The sequence below is a fragment of the Trichomycterus rosablanca genome, chromosome 5 (assembly GCF_030014385.1).
Source record: "Trichomycterus rosablanca isolate fTriRos1 chromosome 5, fTriRos1.hap1, whole genome shotgun sequence".
In the NCBI taxonomy this organism is placed as follows: Eukaryota; Metazoa; Chordata; class Actinopteri; order Siluriformes; family Trichomycteridae; genus Trichomycterus; species Trichomycterus rosablanca.
The window spans coordinates 46920860-46939624 of NC_085992.1; the positions used below are offsets into that span (position 1 = coordinate 46920860).

At 40.0% G+C, this 18765-nt stretch overlaps 1 protein-coding gene across 3 annotated transcripts in view; it reads left to right on the forward strand.

Moving 5' to 3' along the window:
• inpp4b (inositol polyphosphate-4-phosphatase type II B) overlaps nt 1-18765 on the forward strand; it is a 422536-nt gene that overhangs the window by 260177 nt on the left and 143594 nt on the right. The window lies entirely within an intron of this gene.

Consider the following 18765-nt stretch of genomic DNA (forward strand, 5'->3'; position numbering starts at 1 on the left):
CATGGTGGTGGGAATGCCATGGTCTGGGGCTGCATGAGTGCAGCAGGTGTTGGGGAGTTACATTTCATTGAGGGACACATGAACTCCAATATGTACTATGAAATACTGAAGCAGAGCATGATCCCCTCCCTCCGGAAACTGGGTCGCAGGGCAGTGTTCCAGCATGATAATGACCCCAAACACACCTCTAAGACAACCACTGCTTTATTGAAGAGGCTGAGGGTAAAGGTGATGGACTGGCCAAGCATGTCTCCAGACCTAAACCCAATAGAACATCTTTGGGGCATCCTCAAGCGGAAGGTGGAGGAGCGCAAAGTCTCGAATATCCACCAGCTCCGTGATGTTGTCATGGAGGAGTGGAAAAGCATTCCAGTGGCAACCTGTGAAGCTCTGGTAAACTCCATGCCCAGGAGAGTTAAGGCAGTTCTGGGAAATAATGGTGGCCACACAAAATATTGACACTTCAGGAACTTTCACTAAGGGGTGTACTCACTTTTGTTGCCGGTGGTTTAGACATTAATGGCTGTATATTGAGTTATTTTGAGGGAAGAAAAAATTTACACTGTTATATAAGCTGCACACAGACTACTTTTCATTGTGTCAAAGTGTCATTTTGTCAGTGTTGTCCCATGAAAAGATATACTTAAATATCTGCAGAAATGTGAGGGGTGTACTCACTTTTGTGATACACTGTATGTAGTTTGCAGTGTGTGGTATGTATGTAGTTTGCAGGATGTATTATGTATGTAGTTTGCAGTAGGTATGTAGTTTACAGTATGTATGTATTATGCAGTATGTAGTGTGCATGTAGTTTGCAGTATGTGTTATGTATGTAGTTTGCAGTATGTATGTATGTATGTAGTATGCAGTATGTAGTATCCAGTATGCAATATGTATGTAGTTTGCAGTGTGTGGTATGTATGTTGTTTGCAGTATGTATGTAGTTTGCAGTATGTATGTAGTATGCAGTATGTAGTATCCAGTATGCAGTACGTATGTAGTTTGCAGTATGTGGTATGTATGTAGTTTGCAGTATATGGTATGCATGTAGTATGCATCATGTATTATGTATGTAGTTTGCAGTATGTGGTATGCATGTAGTATGCATCATGTATTATGTATGTAGTTTGCAGTATGTGGTATGTATGTAGTTTGCAGTATGTATGTAGTATGCAGTGTGTAGTATGTTTGTAGTTTGCGGTATGTGGTATATATGTGGTATATATGTGGTTTGCAGTATGTAGTATGTATGTAGTTTGCAGTATATGGTATGTATGTAGTTTGCAGTAGGTATGTAGTATGCAGTAGGTATGTAGTTTGCAGTATGTATGTAGTTTGCAGTAGGTATGTAGTTTGCAGTATGTATGTAGTTTGCAGTAGGTATGTAGTTTGCAGTAGGTATGTAGTTTGCAGTATGTATGTAGTTTGCAGTATGTGGTAGGTAGTTTGCAGTAGGTATGTAGTATGCAGTATGTAGTAGGTATGTAGTTTGCAGTATGTAGTAGGTATGTAGTTTGCAGTATGTGGTAGGTAGTTTGCAGGAGGTATGTAGTTTGCAGTATGTATGTAGTTTGCAGTACGTGATATATATGTGGTTTGCAGTATGTAGTATCCAGTATGCAGCATGTATGTAGTTTGCAATATGTATTATGTATGTAGTATGCAGTATGCATTATGTATGTAGTATGCAGTATGTAGTATGGATGTAGTATGCAGTATGTAAAATCTGTTTAAGTGCACAATTCATTTAGAAGCATTGTGGTACATTTTTGATACAATATGGTTTATTTATTTAGTATATTAATGTTGTTTTCTGCTAGTTTAAGGAGTTATTATAATATTAAATAGTAAAATTAACCTTAATTTAATGTTTTTTCTTGTCTTGAAATTCGTTCATGTATTTTTCAGGCATGAAACGATAAAATCACACGAGGAGTTTAAGGGGTTAATGCACCCAGAAGCTCGTCTGTCACTTTCACTTACTATTACAACACATTCAATATTAATATGGGACTGGGGTTAGTGACTGGTTTCCTGTGTGTGTCTTGTTTTATTGGGTTCTCATCGATTGGTGCGCGCCTGTTGAAGGCCTCTTTTGAATCCTGAGTGTGGCTCTCTGTACTTAATAAGGCTTTATGGAAATAAAAGACAGAAGGCCATGGCTCAGCTCTCTGAAAAGCAATTTAGCTGAGAAACTGATGGACCCAGTGCTGAGGGAGGGAGGGGCTGCGTCTCAGTCAGCGAGAGACAGGAAACTAATATGAAGGAAAGAAATAAAGCTGGAGGGCAAAATAGATCTATTTTTAGGGGTTGAGTAAAGGTTTTGGTTAATACACATACACCTACGTTTGAGTTATGAGTAAAGGCAGGTAAAAGGGTTAGCCTGTTTACCTACAGGCAGTAGTTAAAGCTGTCTGAAAGAAAAGAAAGTGAGACCGTTTTTAACCATTTATTTTAGTTTACAAAGCTGGAAGCACCACTGATTTTATACACTTGTTAGAAGTGAGAGGGGCTGAAACACCTGAACTTATGAACTTAAGAGTTAGGAGACTCGACAGCCTTGATTTGACAGGGGTCGTCGTTGCCGCATTTGTCCTTTCAAAATTCTCCACGCATTCTCTATTGGGGACAGATCAGGACTGCAGGCAGACCAGTCCAGTACCCGTACCCTCGTCTTCCGCAGCCATGTCTTTGTAATGTGTGCAGCATGTAGTTTTGCATTGCATGGACGTCCCTGGAAAAGACGACGTCTTGAAGGCAGCACATGTTGCTCTAAGATCTCAATGTACTTTTCTGCATTAATGCTGCATCACAGAAGCTGTAATGACCTTTGCCAAGGGCACTGACACAGCCCCATACCATGACAGACCCTGGCTTTTGGACTTCCCAAAAAAGACCTGAAGTACTGATATATCTGACCACAATACACATTTCCACTGTGTGATGGTCCATCCCAGATGCCTTCGAGCCCAGAGAAGTCGATGCCGCTTCTGGACATGGTAACATAAGGCTTCTTTTTTGCAGTAACGTTTTAAGTGGCATTTGTGCATGTAACTCTGTATTGTAGCGTTTTACAAAAGTTTACCAAAGTAATCCCTCACCCATGTGTTTATATCAGCTATTGTTGAGTGGCGGTTCTTGATGCAGTGCCGTCTGAGGGATCAAAGATCACGGTTCTTCAGCTTAAGCTTGCACCCTCGGCCTTTACTCACTGAAATTCCTCCTGATTCCTTGAATGGTTTAATGATATTCTGCACTGTAGAGGGAGAAATATGCAAATCCCTTCCAATCTTTCTTTGAGGTTCGTTGTTTTTAAACATTTCAATCGTTTTCTCATGCATTTGTGGACAAACTGGAGATCCTCTGATCATCTCTGCTCATCAGAGACTCTTTCCAGCCTTTACTGGATGCTGCTTTTGTACCAAACCATGATAACAATCACCTGTTTAAAGTCACATCATTATTTAGTTTTTTCACCTCATTACTAGCCCTAAATTGTCCCTGTCCCAACTTTTTTGGGAATATTTTGCAGACCTGAAATGCAGGAATGGAGGTTTATTAATAAATGAAATTAAGTTGAAATAAAAGTCAAAGTAAATTTAAGGAACACTGCATTTTCTATTTTATTTGCATTTTCCATGCCGTCCCAACTTTTTTCTGATTTCGGGTTGTATTACCTGATAGACTACAGACTGTTCTACACTGACCTTAGCTAAAAGTTATGAACTATTTAGCTTATAGTAATAATAATAATAATAATAATAATTGGAATATAATGTCTAATTATAATGTCAGGTTAAAGCTAAAAGTACTTGGTACCACTTCACAATTTGTATTAAACTAAATGAGTCTTAATACAGCAGTCCAGCTTGGTCACATTGACAGTATGATGCATTGATCTCCTCTAGCATTCATGCTTTAGCTGCATTAAAACTCAGCCTCCAACCCTGGGCTTGTTAGCTTCTGCAGTACCTGTAAGCATCATATCAACCCACCAAGTCAAGCCAGTTTGCATTTTGGTTGAAACCTCTGTGGTCCGCACGGAGCCCCGATTTCAATGCTATTAGAGATCTTTGGAATCAGCTGGAACGTAAATTGTAGGTCGGATAGTCTCACAAATGCCCTTTGACTAAACGGGCATGAATGTTTGACAGGCACACTTCAGAATGTCCAACAGACTCGTCACTGAGTGTCAGCTTACTTTTGAGTTTGTAGTGAAGCACCACAAAGCAAAACAAGAGTCCCAGCCGATTGATAATCATTAATATGACATTTAGTATTTAAACAATACAAACAACCCAAAGACAACTAACTTAGGATGAGGATTATTTTGTACCAGTGTTGGTTAATGTCAGAGCTGTTTGTTGTAAATATTAACGTTTTGTGTACTTTACTAATGGGATGTGTTTGGGTGGTAGTACATTTTTGATTAACCCTTGTGTTCTGTTGACTTTACTGCCTTGTTTTTGGGTTCCCAGAGACTCCAGCGTTGTGTGAGTGAAATAAAATAACTTAAAGTTCAGAATTAACTAACTTAAGCAGAGAGAAAGGGAGGTTGAAAGTTTTGTAAAGGTGTGTGTGTGTGTGTGCGTGCGTGTGCGTGAGTGCAGTCAGCTGTACTCTTCACAAATATGAAGATCTATTGCCTTTAATTATTATGTATTCTAGCTGAGGTCTCTTGAGGCTCCAAACAGAAGTGTATAAATTAGGGGGAGTTTGCAACACAATATTAATATTAAAATATTGGTTGCACTTTTCATATAATTAAGTCATAACAACAACAATAATAATAATAATAATAATAATAAATGCTTTTTATTTCTCATTTATACTAATACATGTGTAAAGTACAATAAAATTATTTTTTTTCTGTGTATTCCAGCTTGTTTGGAAGCTGGGCTCAGAGCTCAGGGTCAGCCATTGTATGGCGCTCCTGGAGCAGACAGGGTTAGGAGCCTTGCTCAAGAGTCCAACAGCATAGCAAAGGCTGGATTTGAACCCGACAATCTTCTGATTAATTTTTTTTTTTAAGAATGACCACTAAAATAATAAATGATAATAATACATTAAACGTACGTAGTGCCTTGCGGTAGGTTTTTAGCTGAGGAGCGAATAGATGAGGGTAATGAATTCCAGAGAGTAGGGGCAACAATGCCAAGGAAGCTGCCACCCATAGTGGAAAGCTTGTACTTAACTAACAAACTAACTAACTAACTAATTAACTGTTAGTTACTAATAAAGGGTGCAATATGCGAAGACTTTTTAGTAAATGCTCAGTTATACTGTTGGTGACTGTAGAGTCTCAAGCTGATGGAAAAGGAATAATTATATGTTGTAAGCAGTTAAAGAGGCTCAAAGGTCTTAGAAACCCCAACCAGAAGGTTATAGGTTATGCATCTGCTAGCTCAACTATAGTACTGTAGTATTGTAGCGTCGCCACTGGGGGCCGGCACGGGCTTTACCCAGAAAGCCTTGCGGCAGTGGTGTCTAAGCTCACTGTAGCCGTGTATCCCGTTGTTGGGAGTGGGGTGGCTGCGGTGAGGGTTGGGTAAGTAGCTTATATGTTTGTCTGTTGTATGAATGTATGTGTGTATGAATGGGTGTCTGTCCCTAAACCACTGAATGAACTGCCAAAGGCAGCTCACTCGCGGCCCTGACGCTATCCTTCCTGCTCGCCGGCGCCACATTGGTGTCAGAAGTGGGATTGTGGCATTTGGGTGGCTCTGGTGGTACAGTGGGCCAATATGCCCGGTCTGTCTGAGTGCGCTAGCCCAGGTGGCTGTAGGGGCAGGGTGCCCGGTCCAGCAGTGGGTGGAAGAGCGGCTCGGCAGTGTAATGGGGTGCGGTCCGGACATGGAGCCACCCAGTGGACGCTGGTGAGTGGGTCACCGGGACGGTTGACCATTAGGGGGGGGGCAGTGTAGCGTCGCCACTGGGGGCCGGCACGGGCTTTACCCAGAAAGCCTTGCGGCAGTGGTGTCTAAGCTCACCGTAGCCGTGTATCCCGTTGTTGGGAGTGGGGTGGCTGTGGTGAGGGTTGGGTAAGTAGCTTATATGTTTGTCTGTTGTATGAATGTATGTGTGTATGAATGGGTGTCTGTTCCTAAACCACTGAATGAACTGCCAAAGGCAGCTCACTCGCGGCCCTGACGCTATCCTTCCTGCTCGCCGGCGCCACAGTATTAAGCATACTAGTTATGACTAACCTTAAGCTCAAGTGGCATAGATGACCTGTAATTACTCTGATACATGGGAGCCCAGTTTTAGGTCCTAACGATCTAAAGTTTTAAAGCAATAAAGTCTTCTGCTCTTCCATCACATCCATTTGGACTCATAAAGCCATTAGTAATTAGAGGACAGATGAATCAGAGGTGTTGAGTCACAGAAGACAATAAGCTTTACCCTAGTTTTACATTACTCAGCCCACACAAAGTGGACACCCCGATGTCCAGTTCAGCCAGTAAACGCATCACCTGCAATTAAAACGGCATCAAACATTTGACAGGCTGTTTGATTAGTCCTATCGACTTCCTGCTCGGTCTGAATCTAATGTCAGAGAACACACTCGTCAGCAAGCCCATTTGTCAAGCACAAATAGATAAAGACAGAAAAAGAAAAGGGCAAAGTGGGTAAAGAGGTTCGAGGCGGATGACCACGCTGTTTCAGACAGCATCCTCGTCTTAATCATTCCTAATGAAGCACAAAAAAATAATGTCGCCCACGCTCTATATGGGTCCAGCCTGCCAGACGAGCTTTCTGAATGCCATATGGACGAGCGTGAAAATGTGCAGTAGTTAGGAAATGATCTAGCGGCTGTGTGTGAAGGATGTGTGGAGGTATGTGTGTGTTTTCAAAAGGAACTGGAAAGCGTTCAAAGCTTCCATCTGTCTGCTTGGTCTCTTGGCAGTTTGCACGATGCACGTCTTTTCACTAAATCTGTGTTGATGTTTGCAATGATTGACTGAAGCATTAAAAATAAATTATTGCTGAGTTACATGAAAACGGGAAAATATTTTTTTCAAACTTTTTCTCCCACTTTAGCGCATCCAATTTCTGCCCGTCAATCATCCTCTCACTACTGCTGGTCCCTGCTCCTGATTGGGGAGGACGAGGCTGCACCATGCCCTCTCCGACACGTGCACAGCAATCAAACATCTTATCACCTAAACTTGACGAGTGCAGTGCGGTACAGAGCTGTGTACGGAGAGCCACACCCTCTACCGCACTCCTTTCCCATCTCCGTGCAGGCGCCACGTACCAGCCAGCAGAGGTCATAATTGCACTAGTCTGAGAGAGAGTCCCCATCCGCCTTAATCCCGCCCCTATCTGAACAACAGGCCAATCGTTGTTCATGTGGCCGCTCAGCCGGCAGGCAGAGCTGAGATTCGGTACGATGGGTTTTCTCCAGGCGATCCGATTTCCTCCCAATAGTCCAAATACATCCAGTCAGGTTAACTGGAGATACTACAATTGTGTGAGTGTGGTTATATCAGCTATTGTTGAGTGGCAGTTCTTGATGCAGCGCCGTCTGAGGGATCGAAGATCACAGGCATTCAGCTTAAGCTTGCACCCTTGGCCTTCACGCACTGAAATCCCTCCCTTGAATGGTTTAATGATATTATGCACTGTAGATGGAGAAATATGCAAATCCCTTCCAATCTTTCTTTGAGGTTCATTGTTTTTAAACATTTAAATCATTTCCTCACACATTTGTTGACAAACTGGAGATCCTCTGATCATCTTTACTCATCAGAGACTCAGCCTTTCCTGGATGCTGCTTTTGTACCAAACCATGATTACAATCACCTGTTCACATCACCTGTTTGGAATCACACCATTATTTAGTTTTTTCACCTAAATTGCTCCTGTCCCAACTTTTTTTGGAATGTGTTGCAGTCCTGAATTGCATGAATGGATGTTTATTTACAAATGAAATGAAGTTGAGGAGACAGAACATGAAATATCTCAGGTTCATCCTGTCTGCAATCAAAAGTCAAAGTAAATGTAAGAAACACTGCATTTTTATTTTATTAGAATTTTGCACACTGTCCCAACTTTTTCTGATATGGGGTATTTCTAAATACTGAATAAGCTTAGTTCACTGACTCGTATACTACAAGCTCTTTCACAAAAGTTATTTAATGAGAGAATATTACAGCCATTTCACATCAAAGCCACATACTGTTAGAAGCAAATGAGTGTATTATGTGGATGAATAATGGTTTAGAATTCTCATCATGTCCTTTTATTAGGAAAACAACACACATAACAGAGGTGTAAAGCACATTAATTCAAATTATAGTTCTATTTCCTGATCCAGGTCTGAGGGGGTTATTTTGTTTGGAACATGACTGTCACAATTAAAGGTCTTGTATGATTGCTTTATAATGCTGCATTCAGGTTGCTTTTCATTCCCACACATTTTTAAATATATATTTTAAATACAGTGATCCCTCACTTATCGTGGGTGTTACGTTCCAGGACCACCCGCGATAAGTGAAAATCCGCGAAGTAGCGACGCTATATTTATTTTAATATTTATACATTATTTTAGTAGTTATACACTATTTTAAGTTTTTATAAACCCTCCCCACTCACTTATACACTAAATAACACTTTCCCATTCCCTTAATAACCTTTCCCACTGTACCTGTTTCTTTTAAAACACTCCTTAAATGTTCATACATACTGTACACTAAAAGTGTTTTAAACTCTTAAACCTAGATACGTAATTTTAAAAATTTGATATGGGTACTCACCATTGAAGAAGATACGTCCTAGAGGTTCAGTAGATTGATGATAATGAATTTGTACACTGATGACGATGACGATGAATGCCAACAAGACGATGGAAATGATGATGACGATGAATGCCAACAAGACGATGGAAATGACGATGACGATGAATGCCAACAAGACGATGGAAATGACGATGACGATGAATGCCAACAAGACGATGGAACGTGAAATGGTTACTGAGCCAATCAGCGACTGGTATACAGAGCAGCATTCTCTGGTTGGTTGCTTTCCATCAGTCAACCAATCATGTGTTGTTTACAATCTCACGTCGGCAAGTAGCGTCTCAAGCGGCCGCTGGGTAGGTCCTACTTTGCGTTTTTGGTGTGTACAGTATTCATCCTACGCATGTGAAGAACGAGTACCGCAAAAACCAGCGAAACAGCGAAAATACCGCGATAAATATTTTACACTAATATTTAAGTGAAAATCCGCGAAACAGCGAGTCCGCGAAAAGCGAACCGCGAAGTAGCGAGACCACTGTAGTTCATATTTGTGTAATTAGTATAATATATTGTAACATCACTGATAGTCTAATACACATGAGGACTGAGTACGATCATTCATTCATTGGCAGGTTTACCACTGCTTTATCCTATTAAGGGTCATAGTGGGTCCGATATACTGGGTAAAAGGTATAGGAAACACCCCAGACAGGTCACCAGTGCATCACAGGGCAATTTTTAGTAGCTTTGATTACTCTGACTGCATGTTTATGGACTGTGGGAGGAAACTGGTCAAAACACAGGGTGAACATGCAAACTCCACACAGAAAGGACCTGGGACTTTTGTGTGCTACCCAACAAGCCTCCGTGTCTGACTGTTTCCATTATTTACAAATAAAGGTCTTGTATGATTGCTTCATAATGCTGCATTCAGGTTGCTTTTCATTTCCACACATTTTTAAATATATTAAAATAATTCATATGTGTGTAATTAGTATAAATGTATAGTGACATCACTGATAGTCCAAAACATACAGACTGAGTACATTCATTTGTTCATTGGCTGGTTTACCACTGCTGTATCCTATTAAGGTTTGTAGTGGGTCCACTATACTGGGCGAAAGGTAGGAAACACCCTGGACAGCTCACCAGTCCATCACAGGGCAATTTTTAGTAGCTCAGATTAATAAGGACTACATTATTACATGAGGACTGAGTACATTAATTTACTCACTCATTCATTCATCTGCTGTTTTACCACTGCTTTATCCTATTAAGGTTTGCGGTGGGTCCTTAGACCTGTTATGTGTGTTGTTTTCCTAACAACAGGGTATGATGAGGATTCTAAACCATTATTTATCCACATAATATACTAATATGCTTCTAAATTAATATGTGGCTTTAATGTGAAAGGTGGCTTCCTAAATGGCAAAAGGTAAGAAACACCCTGGACAGGTCACCAGTCCATCACATGGCAATTTGGACTGTCTTTGGACTGTGAAAGGAAACTGGAGCAGACACGGGGAGAACATGTCTGTGCTACCCACCAAGCCTCTGTGCCAGAATGAATACACAGGATTTCCCATGGTGTGATATTAATTTACATGTGAGGCCACACCTTCATATACAGTACATAAAGTGTTATTATGAGACTGTAAGGGAAGGAAGGGGAAGCCAGAATACTGGACTGGAGTTTAGGGTGGCCTCTATTATGTGCTGTGCTGTCAAATCAAACAATAAGAACATGAAGATATGTAGATGGAATTGGAAGGAGGTGCAAGGATTCATCAAGGAGGAGAGAATACTGTAGAATAATATGTAGGCAGCCAATTAATAGTTGGGAGCAGTAAACTTGGTACTAATTGTTACCTCTGTTGGATGATATTGCTGTACGTTTGGCCATCATTACACACTTATCGTACCATGTGTCCTAAATAAGAAGCGTGCTATATTTAGCCATGTCCAGTTTATATCTAGGCCAAGAATGAAAGCCAGATTCTCTGCATTAAGACAGAGACGTATGGAGCTCCTTCAAGTCACCGAACCACTGGAGAGTTCTGAGATAGAGACTCTATTGAAGGTCAGAATAGAGCAGAAACAAATAGAAGTTAGAAATGTAGAACAGCAAGTTGCTGACCACTGTTTTACTTTAAAATACTGAACACCAGTATTCAGTGCACAACAATGCCTGAGGTTTATAACATCTTCATTTTAAGTCAAGTCGAGTCAAATTTATTTATATAGCGCTTTTTACAATGGACATTGTCTCAAAGCAACTTTACAGAATCCAGGACCAACAGACCAAAAACCCCTATTGAGTAAGCCGAGGGCGACAGTGGCAAGGAAAAACCCTCCTTTAGAATTACATGAATTACAGGTTTATTTTATGGAAAATATGGTAATTACAAATATGAACAAGCGTTAGTAGTTGTGCGAGAAACAAAATCAGATGAAAGCACACCACATTTATCATAAAACAGCCTGGGTACAAAGAATGAGGAGCAAACTGAGGATCAATATGAAAAAAAAAAACAGATCTTGCTAAATTTTTGTCATCTTGTTCATACTGTGATCTGCTATAGTTTATTCGAATTTTGTTAAGCATCCCAATACGTCCGAGTACAAGCATTAATGTTAATTGTGTGTGTATGTGAGGGTGGCACAGTGGGTCTCGTTGTTACCTCACAGCGAGAAGGGCCTGGGTTTGATTCCCCATCTGGTTCTCCTTGTGTTTGTGTGGGTTCCCTTTGGGTGCTCTGGTCTCCTCCTATTGTTTTAATTTCATATTCCCTAAATTGTATGGTATATTTTACTATATTTTCTTTAAATTTTTCATGTTCTTAATTTTTTATCTCTCTTGTTTGAATTTCATGTTGTCTTAATTGTAACTAAATGTTTGCAAGAAGTCTTTCAGAGGTTCTAAATCTCAGGAATGTTTTAATGCTTTTAATTAATTTTTTTTTCCTTATGTAAAGCACTTTGAATTGCCACTGTGTATGAAAGGTGCTATACAAATAAACTTGCCTTGCCTTGCCTCCTATTTAGTCAGTACTGTAAGTCACTTTGGATAACAGCGCCTGCTAAATGCCGCAAATTGTAAATGTAAAAATGTAAAGTTGATGTGTGAGTAATCCTGAGGTTTATCAGTAATCATGTCTTGACTAGATGAAGTATTTGAGATGGGCTATAGTGCTTCAGGAAATCAGGTACCATGCATTTATACCAGCAGCAACATGTGGGAAAAAAACCGAAATTGATTTACTACTGTAAATATTTTGAGGTGTAAAATACAAGTGATATGTGTTCTAGCAGTCTGCAACAACAACCAGACTCTATAACAAATGACCATCCATTGGACTTTATAACAATATCTTCCCATAAGATTTTATTATTCATCACCCCACCACTAATATAAGTGCAATGCAGGGTGCAATAACATGTATGTATACACAATATCTAATATATCATACAAATTATGATATATACGGTATATGATAAATACGATGGCTAAGTGGGTAGCGCTGTCGCCTCACAACAAGAAGGTCCTGGGTTCGATCCCCAGGTGGGGTGGTCCAGGTCCTTTCTGTGTGGAGTTTACATGTTCTCCCCGTGTCTGCGTGGGTTTCCTCCGGGTGCTCCGGGTTTTCTTCCCACTGTCCAAAGACGTGCAAGTGAAGTGAATTGGAGACACTAAATTGTCCAAGACTGTTGTAGGCAGTTGTAGCCTAGCGATTTAGGTACTGGACTTGTAATCCAAAGGTCGCTGGTTCAAGCCCCACCACTGGCAGATTGCCACTGTTGGGCCCTTGAGCAAGGCCCTTAACGGTCAGTTGCTTAGCGTCAGGGGTTTTTGTATCTGTTGGTCCTGGATTTTGTAAAGTTGCTTTGAGACAATGTCTATTGTAAAAAGCGCTATATAAATAAAGTTGACTTGACTTGACTTGACTTAGATAATATACTGTCACAGTACTGTAAGTTGCTTTGGATAAAAGCGTCTGCCGTTCCTGTCATGAATGTAACCAAAAGTGTAAAACATGACGTTAAAATCCTAATAAACAAACATACTAATTATACATGTATATTGTATTCATATTTAATATATAAATATTTAATATATAATATACAGTATATATATACTTGTTTTAAAAAGGAAGTTTTTTAGCTGTGTGCAGTTTTTATGTTTTCTGTATTTATGTTTTCATTGTTATGGTTATCTTATCTGAACTACGCAGCGCTGCTGTGTCTGATCCACTCATACCAGCACAACACACACTAACACACCACCTAAATAATGATCCACCACCTAAATAATACCTGCTCTGTAGTGGTCCTTTGGGGGTCCTGACTATTGAAGAACAGGGTGAAAGGGGGGTAACAAAGCATGTAGAGAAACAGATGGACTACAGTCAGTAATTGTAGAACTACAAAGTGCTTCTATATGGTAAGTGGAGCTGATAAAATGGACAGCGAGTGTAGAAACAAGGAGGTGCTTTTAATGTTATGGCTGATCGGTGTATATTTATTGCTTGTGAACACGAGCTGTATTCTTCATATATAAATTAAGACTTGAAGTAAGAATATAAAGTATAACATATCCACACACACACACACACACACACACACACACATCTTACACTGCGAAGAGTGTAAGATTAACAAGCTTAACAGTAATAGCAGAAAGTGCCAACGGTTTGGGTAATTTGATGCACAAAATTGCTGCTGACGTGAACTCGAGATTGGATGTGCTGGACTTAAACCGTTTACGGCTTTAAGCGTCATTAGCCAGGCTTTGCGGCTGATGTGAAACTTAACGGGCAGCCAATGTCAATTTAATAAGACCTGAACAATATGCTTCGACTTTCTTTTTTCTTTATTTGGTAGGGACACGAGCTACAGCAGTCAGAACCGACTGAAGCTTATTTAAAGAGACAGTCGGTGCACTGCAGAAGTTCAGTCGGTTCTCTGCATCACGTAAAGAGAACATGACAAAGTGTTCAAAGTGGACCTTTCAGAAGGTCAGCTAGAGTCAAATGTGTCATGTCCATTTATTTATTTATTTATTTATTATATACACTTGCTGATGTCAGTCAGTCTTTTCACTTTGCTTGCATCTGTCCTGTCTTTTGTATTATTGTACAGTAGAGCTGTAATTCTCACTGCTGTCCATTTATCACTGTCACCGCTCGCTCATTTAATTCTCTTCTTTTTACTCAGTGTAAAGTGAAACCACTCTTCCTGTTTCACTGTTTGCTTTTTAGCTTTATTTAGTTTAATGAAACTGAATCGATCTGTGTCATGAATTAAAAGCTGCTGAGATGTGACAGTGTCCACAGTTAAGTGAGTGTAATCAAAAAGAAAACACTGTAAAAACAAATCCGGCATCTGTTTCAAATCCGGCATTTGAAAAGTAAGATTAAAGTTTGTTGCTGAAACACATGTTCTTGACGCCTGTGCTGATGTAAAGCTTTCTTAAATTTTTTATTTAATCTGACTATCGTGTAGGTATAAATTGTCTTTTCTGTTTATGCCTTTTTTCTCCCAATCTAGTATAAGTTGACCCCCAAACTTTACTGTGTCATTCACACTCTTGCTGTAAGGCAATATAATTTCTCATATACTGTACATCAAACTCTTTTTATGTGTTTGAGTTTTTAACTATGACATGTTTCCAAAAGCAGGTAGGCAACACGTATTGGTGTAGATAGATAGGATGGATGGATGGACAGACAGATGGACAGATTGATAGATAAACAGACAGATAAATAAACAGATAGATAAACAGACAGAGATAGATAGATAGATAGATAGATAGAGAGAGAGAGAGAGAGAGAGAGAGAGAGAGAGAGAGAGAGAGAGAGAGAGAGAGAGAGAGAGAGAGAGAGAGAGAGAGAGAGAGAGAGAGAGAGAGAGAGAGAGAGATAGATAGATAGATAGATAGATAGATAGATAGATAGATAGATAGATAGATAGATAGATAGATAGATAGACAATATATGGTATGCAAAAAAAGTATGTGCAACTTGTGCATCTGGCATAATAACAGTAATAGGAGCAGTAGTGTGTATATATCAACAATATATACAGATATATAAGTATAAATATAGAAATAAAGATAGCTATATCATTATAGGTATAATTATATACAATATACAATATATAGGTAGGTAGGTAGGTAGGTAGGTAGGTAGGTAGGTAGGTAGGTAGGTAGGTAGGTAGGTAGGTAGGTAGGTAGGTAGGTAGGTAGGTAGGTAGGTAGGTAGGTAGGTAGGTAGGTAGGTAGGTAGGTAGGTAGGTAGGTAGGTAGGTAGGTAGGTAGGTAGGTAGGTAGATAGATAGATAGATAGATAGATAGATAGATAGATAGATAGATAGATAGATAGATAGATAGATAGATAGATAGAAGCAATAATATGCATTGTTATACATATGAATATAGAGGTGTGTATAGGGATAAATATTAATTTTACAAATATAATAGCAGATATAGGTATGAATGAGTATAATTGTAGTAATATACAAATAATAATAATATTGATAATAATAGCAATAACAGTAGTAATAATAGGCACCCAGGTGGCGCAGCGGGATAATCCGCTAGCACATCAGGGCTGGGATTCTGAACCGCTTGAGTTTCGAACCTCTGCTCTGCTACCGGTCGGCTGGGCGCCCTCTAGCGAGCATAATTGGCAATGCCTGCAGCAGACAAAATTGGCGATTAAAGTCTGCCGGGTGGCAAAAGACTGGACTGAAAGTGGGTGGGTGGGGTCTTCATAAAAAAATAAAAATAATAATAATATAGATTATAACCAATATATATAGGTATAAATTTAAGAATTAAAATAGCCAAGAGGAATATGTAGGATTGTATATGCTGGTGTATGTAAATGAACATGAGTTTAGCATATTAACACACATTGATATAAAATGGTGTAAAGCAATAAGAAAAACCTGACTCCGAGCACCTGTCCATAAAGTAACTGTTTCCCCAAACAGTTAAAATGCCGTGCCGAGCTCCTAATTCTTTTGTCACTTTTACAAAGCTCTCTGATTAACTGTTGTCATAAAGGGACCCGGGGCCAATTAGATTTGCACTGGCTGAGCTTCCTGACGGCATTACAGTTCCGCTGCCATCGCAGAGCGGAGGAGGAGCGGAGTCGAGCTGAGCTTTGCTCCAAAGTTAATTTAAGGTCAATCACAACTCCGACTGTCTGTCTGCTCTGAGCAAAACTCGTCTGGCTCTCTGCGTGATTTGGACTCGTAAAACCTGAGACGGGCCAACGCTAATCATTCCAAGCTAAAAATCCTTATGGTGCAGTCGGTTTTAATTAGTGCGTCTTGTTAAAAAGACACGAAGGCCAAGGGCACATAAGTGTAAATCCGGGAAGATACCAGTAACGAGCGCTACTGTCTGCACTGCTAACCCATAAAGACACACATCAATAACCTTAACAAGCCAGCAGTAGCATCGCCCGGGGCTTTCACATGAGATTACGCTGTAGCCACACTGCAGTCCCATGAAGCAGTCACATCCGGTGGCCTGTTAGTCCGTGACGAGACTCGTATTGAGTACAGGACGTTCTCTCAGAGTCAGGATCTGCTGCTTCCAGCAGGACCTCAGAGATGAGCACTACAGTGTAGATGAATGAAAAGCTATATTGTCGCATTCTATCTATCTATCTATCTATCTATCTATCTATCTATCTATCTATCTATCTATCTATCTATCTATCTATCTATCTATCTATCTATCTTCATCTATCTATCTATCTATCTATCTATCTATCTATCTATCTATCTATCTATCTATCTATCTATCTATCTATCTATCATTTATCTATCTATCTATCTATCTATCTATCTATCTATCTATCTATCTATCTATCTATCTATCTATCTATCTATCTATCTATCTATCATTTATCTATCTATCAATCTGTGTGGATTGTTGTGGTGGAATTCATCAGTTTTAAGAAGACAGAACATGGGTTTGAGTGCTGTGAGTTTTGTAGAATTTTGACAAGGTACTTAACTCTTTAGAGTTTTGAGAAATTAAGCCACTGTTTCTAAAAATGTGTTTAAATGTTTTGGAGGAAAAAACTATAAAGCAGAAATTATTCTCCAGCACTGCACTGGGGAAACTAAACTGCAACCAATTTGTAACTTACCATAAATTCTATTATTTTTTACTGACAAGTCAAAATGATTTTCTGTTTTTTTTAATCTAATGGAAGCAGTAGCTACAATAACAACATGCACAGGGGGCCATTACACCTGTCAGAGATTTATTAAAAGAGTTTAGCGGCACCACCTACACTAGCAGTCAGTGTTGTTGGGTCGAGTTTGGATCTGATGCTTTTAATTCATGTTATACATCAATTATATGTCAAACTTCAATGTTTTGGTTTCGTACAAGAGGATTAGAGCCATGGTTTCTTATTAGGGGTCACCTAGAGTCCTCATATTTGTTTTGGCACAGTTTTTATGTCTGACGACCTTCCTGACATAAACCCACCTCTTAATCCGGGCTTGGGACCTGCACTAAGAGTGCACTGATATGTGTTCCCCACATTGCTGGGTTTATGTAACTGCCATGCTTCCCAATTTAAGAGCCTAACACAGGATTCGAGCCCTTGGAACTCAGAACCTGCTGTTTCCAGCATTACAAGCTCACGATTAGAGCCAAAAGCTGTGCGAGAAGTTATGCAGCAACGTACAGTATGTCCACCAGAGAGGCCTCTTTAAAAATCTTAAAAATTTTTTTTACTAAAGCTTTAATTATAAATAATAAAATAGGCAGCACAATGGCTTAGTGGGTAGCACTGTCGCCTCACAGCAAAAGGGTCCTGGGTTTGATTCCCAGGTGAAGCAGTCCAGATCCTTTTCTGTGTGGAGTTTGCATGTTCTCCGGTGTCTGTGTGGGTTTCCTCCGGGAGCTCTGTTTTCCTTGCACAGTACAAAGACATGTAGTCAGGCTAATTGAAGACAATATATTGCCCTTTGTGTGTGTGTGTGTGTGTGTGTTTGCCCTGTGATGGACTGGTGACCTGTCCAGTGTTTTCTACTTTTCGCCCAGTGAGCTGTACCCACCGTGACCCTGAATTGGATAAAGCAGCGGCAAAACAGACAATAAATGAATGAATGAATAATAAAATATAACGTTTAAGGTAGTGCTTGGTGTCACCGGTCTTTTACAATGAATGAGTTACACAGTCCAGCTACTCTGAGTTTTTAAAGCTGCTCTGGGTTTAATTAAACTGTTTCCTAGACGAGCTGCACTTTTCTTCTAATATCTGTGTATTCACAAGGCTCCGTCCCCCCTCTTCTGAACACTTCACGTTTATTTATGAGGATTCACCCATTCTGGCCCAGGCAGAGCACGGCTTAATTAGCTGCTATAAAGGTGCAGAGCGTTTAAAGCCGATCAATCAGAGTAATTAGACTGTGTTTGCTTACGCGGCTGCAGTTCATCTTTTCTCATTTCCAGCGGCCCACCTTTGAGACGCGGAGTCTCCCTCCACCGAACAGGATTAGATAACTTATTAGTCTCTAATATGAAGAACACAGCGACCTGTCAGTGTCAACATTAGCATACACAATAGGGTCTGAAGTGCTACACACACACAGACACACACACACACACACACACAAACTGTCCTCAAACTTCCCACAAAGTTTTCTGGTAATAATTTTATACCCTCGTTAATAAGGAGTGTGGCTGAAACACCTGAACTTAATAATTAGGAGGGGCCGTATAGTGTATTATACTGTACTGAGATCTACACCAAGGTCTAAAAATCTTTGTTATTTAGCCACAAAAAAGGAAGGCAGAATGGAAGGAAGAAAGCAGGAATGGACGGAGAGAGGAAGGTAGAAATTAAGTTCTTAAATACCTGTTTATTTATTTGTTGATCATTCTCATAACAGATACACTTATGGGCCATGATGGCACTATCAGTTTAGGGCAGTTGAGGTTAGTGCTGCCTGTTGGCTTGGTGGGTAGCACTGTCGCCTCACAGCGACAAGG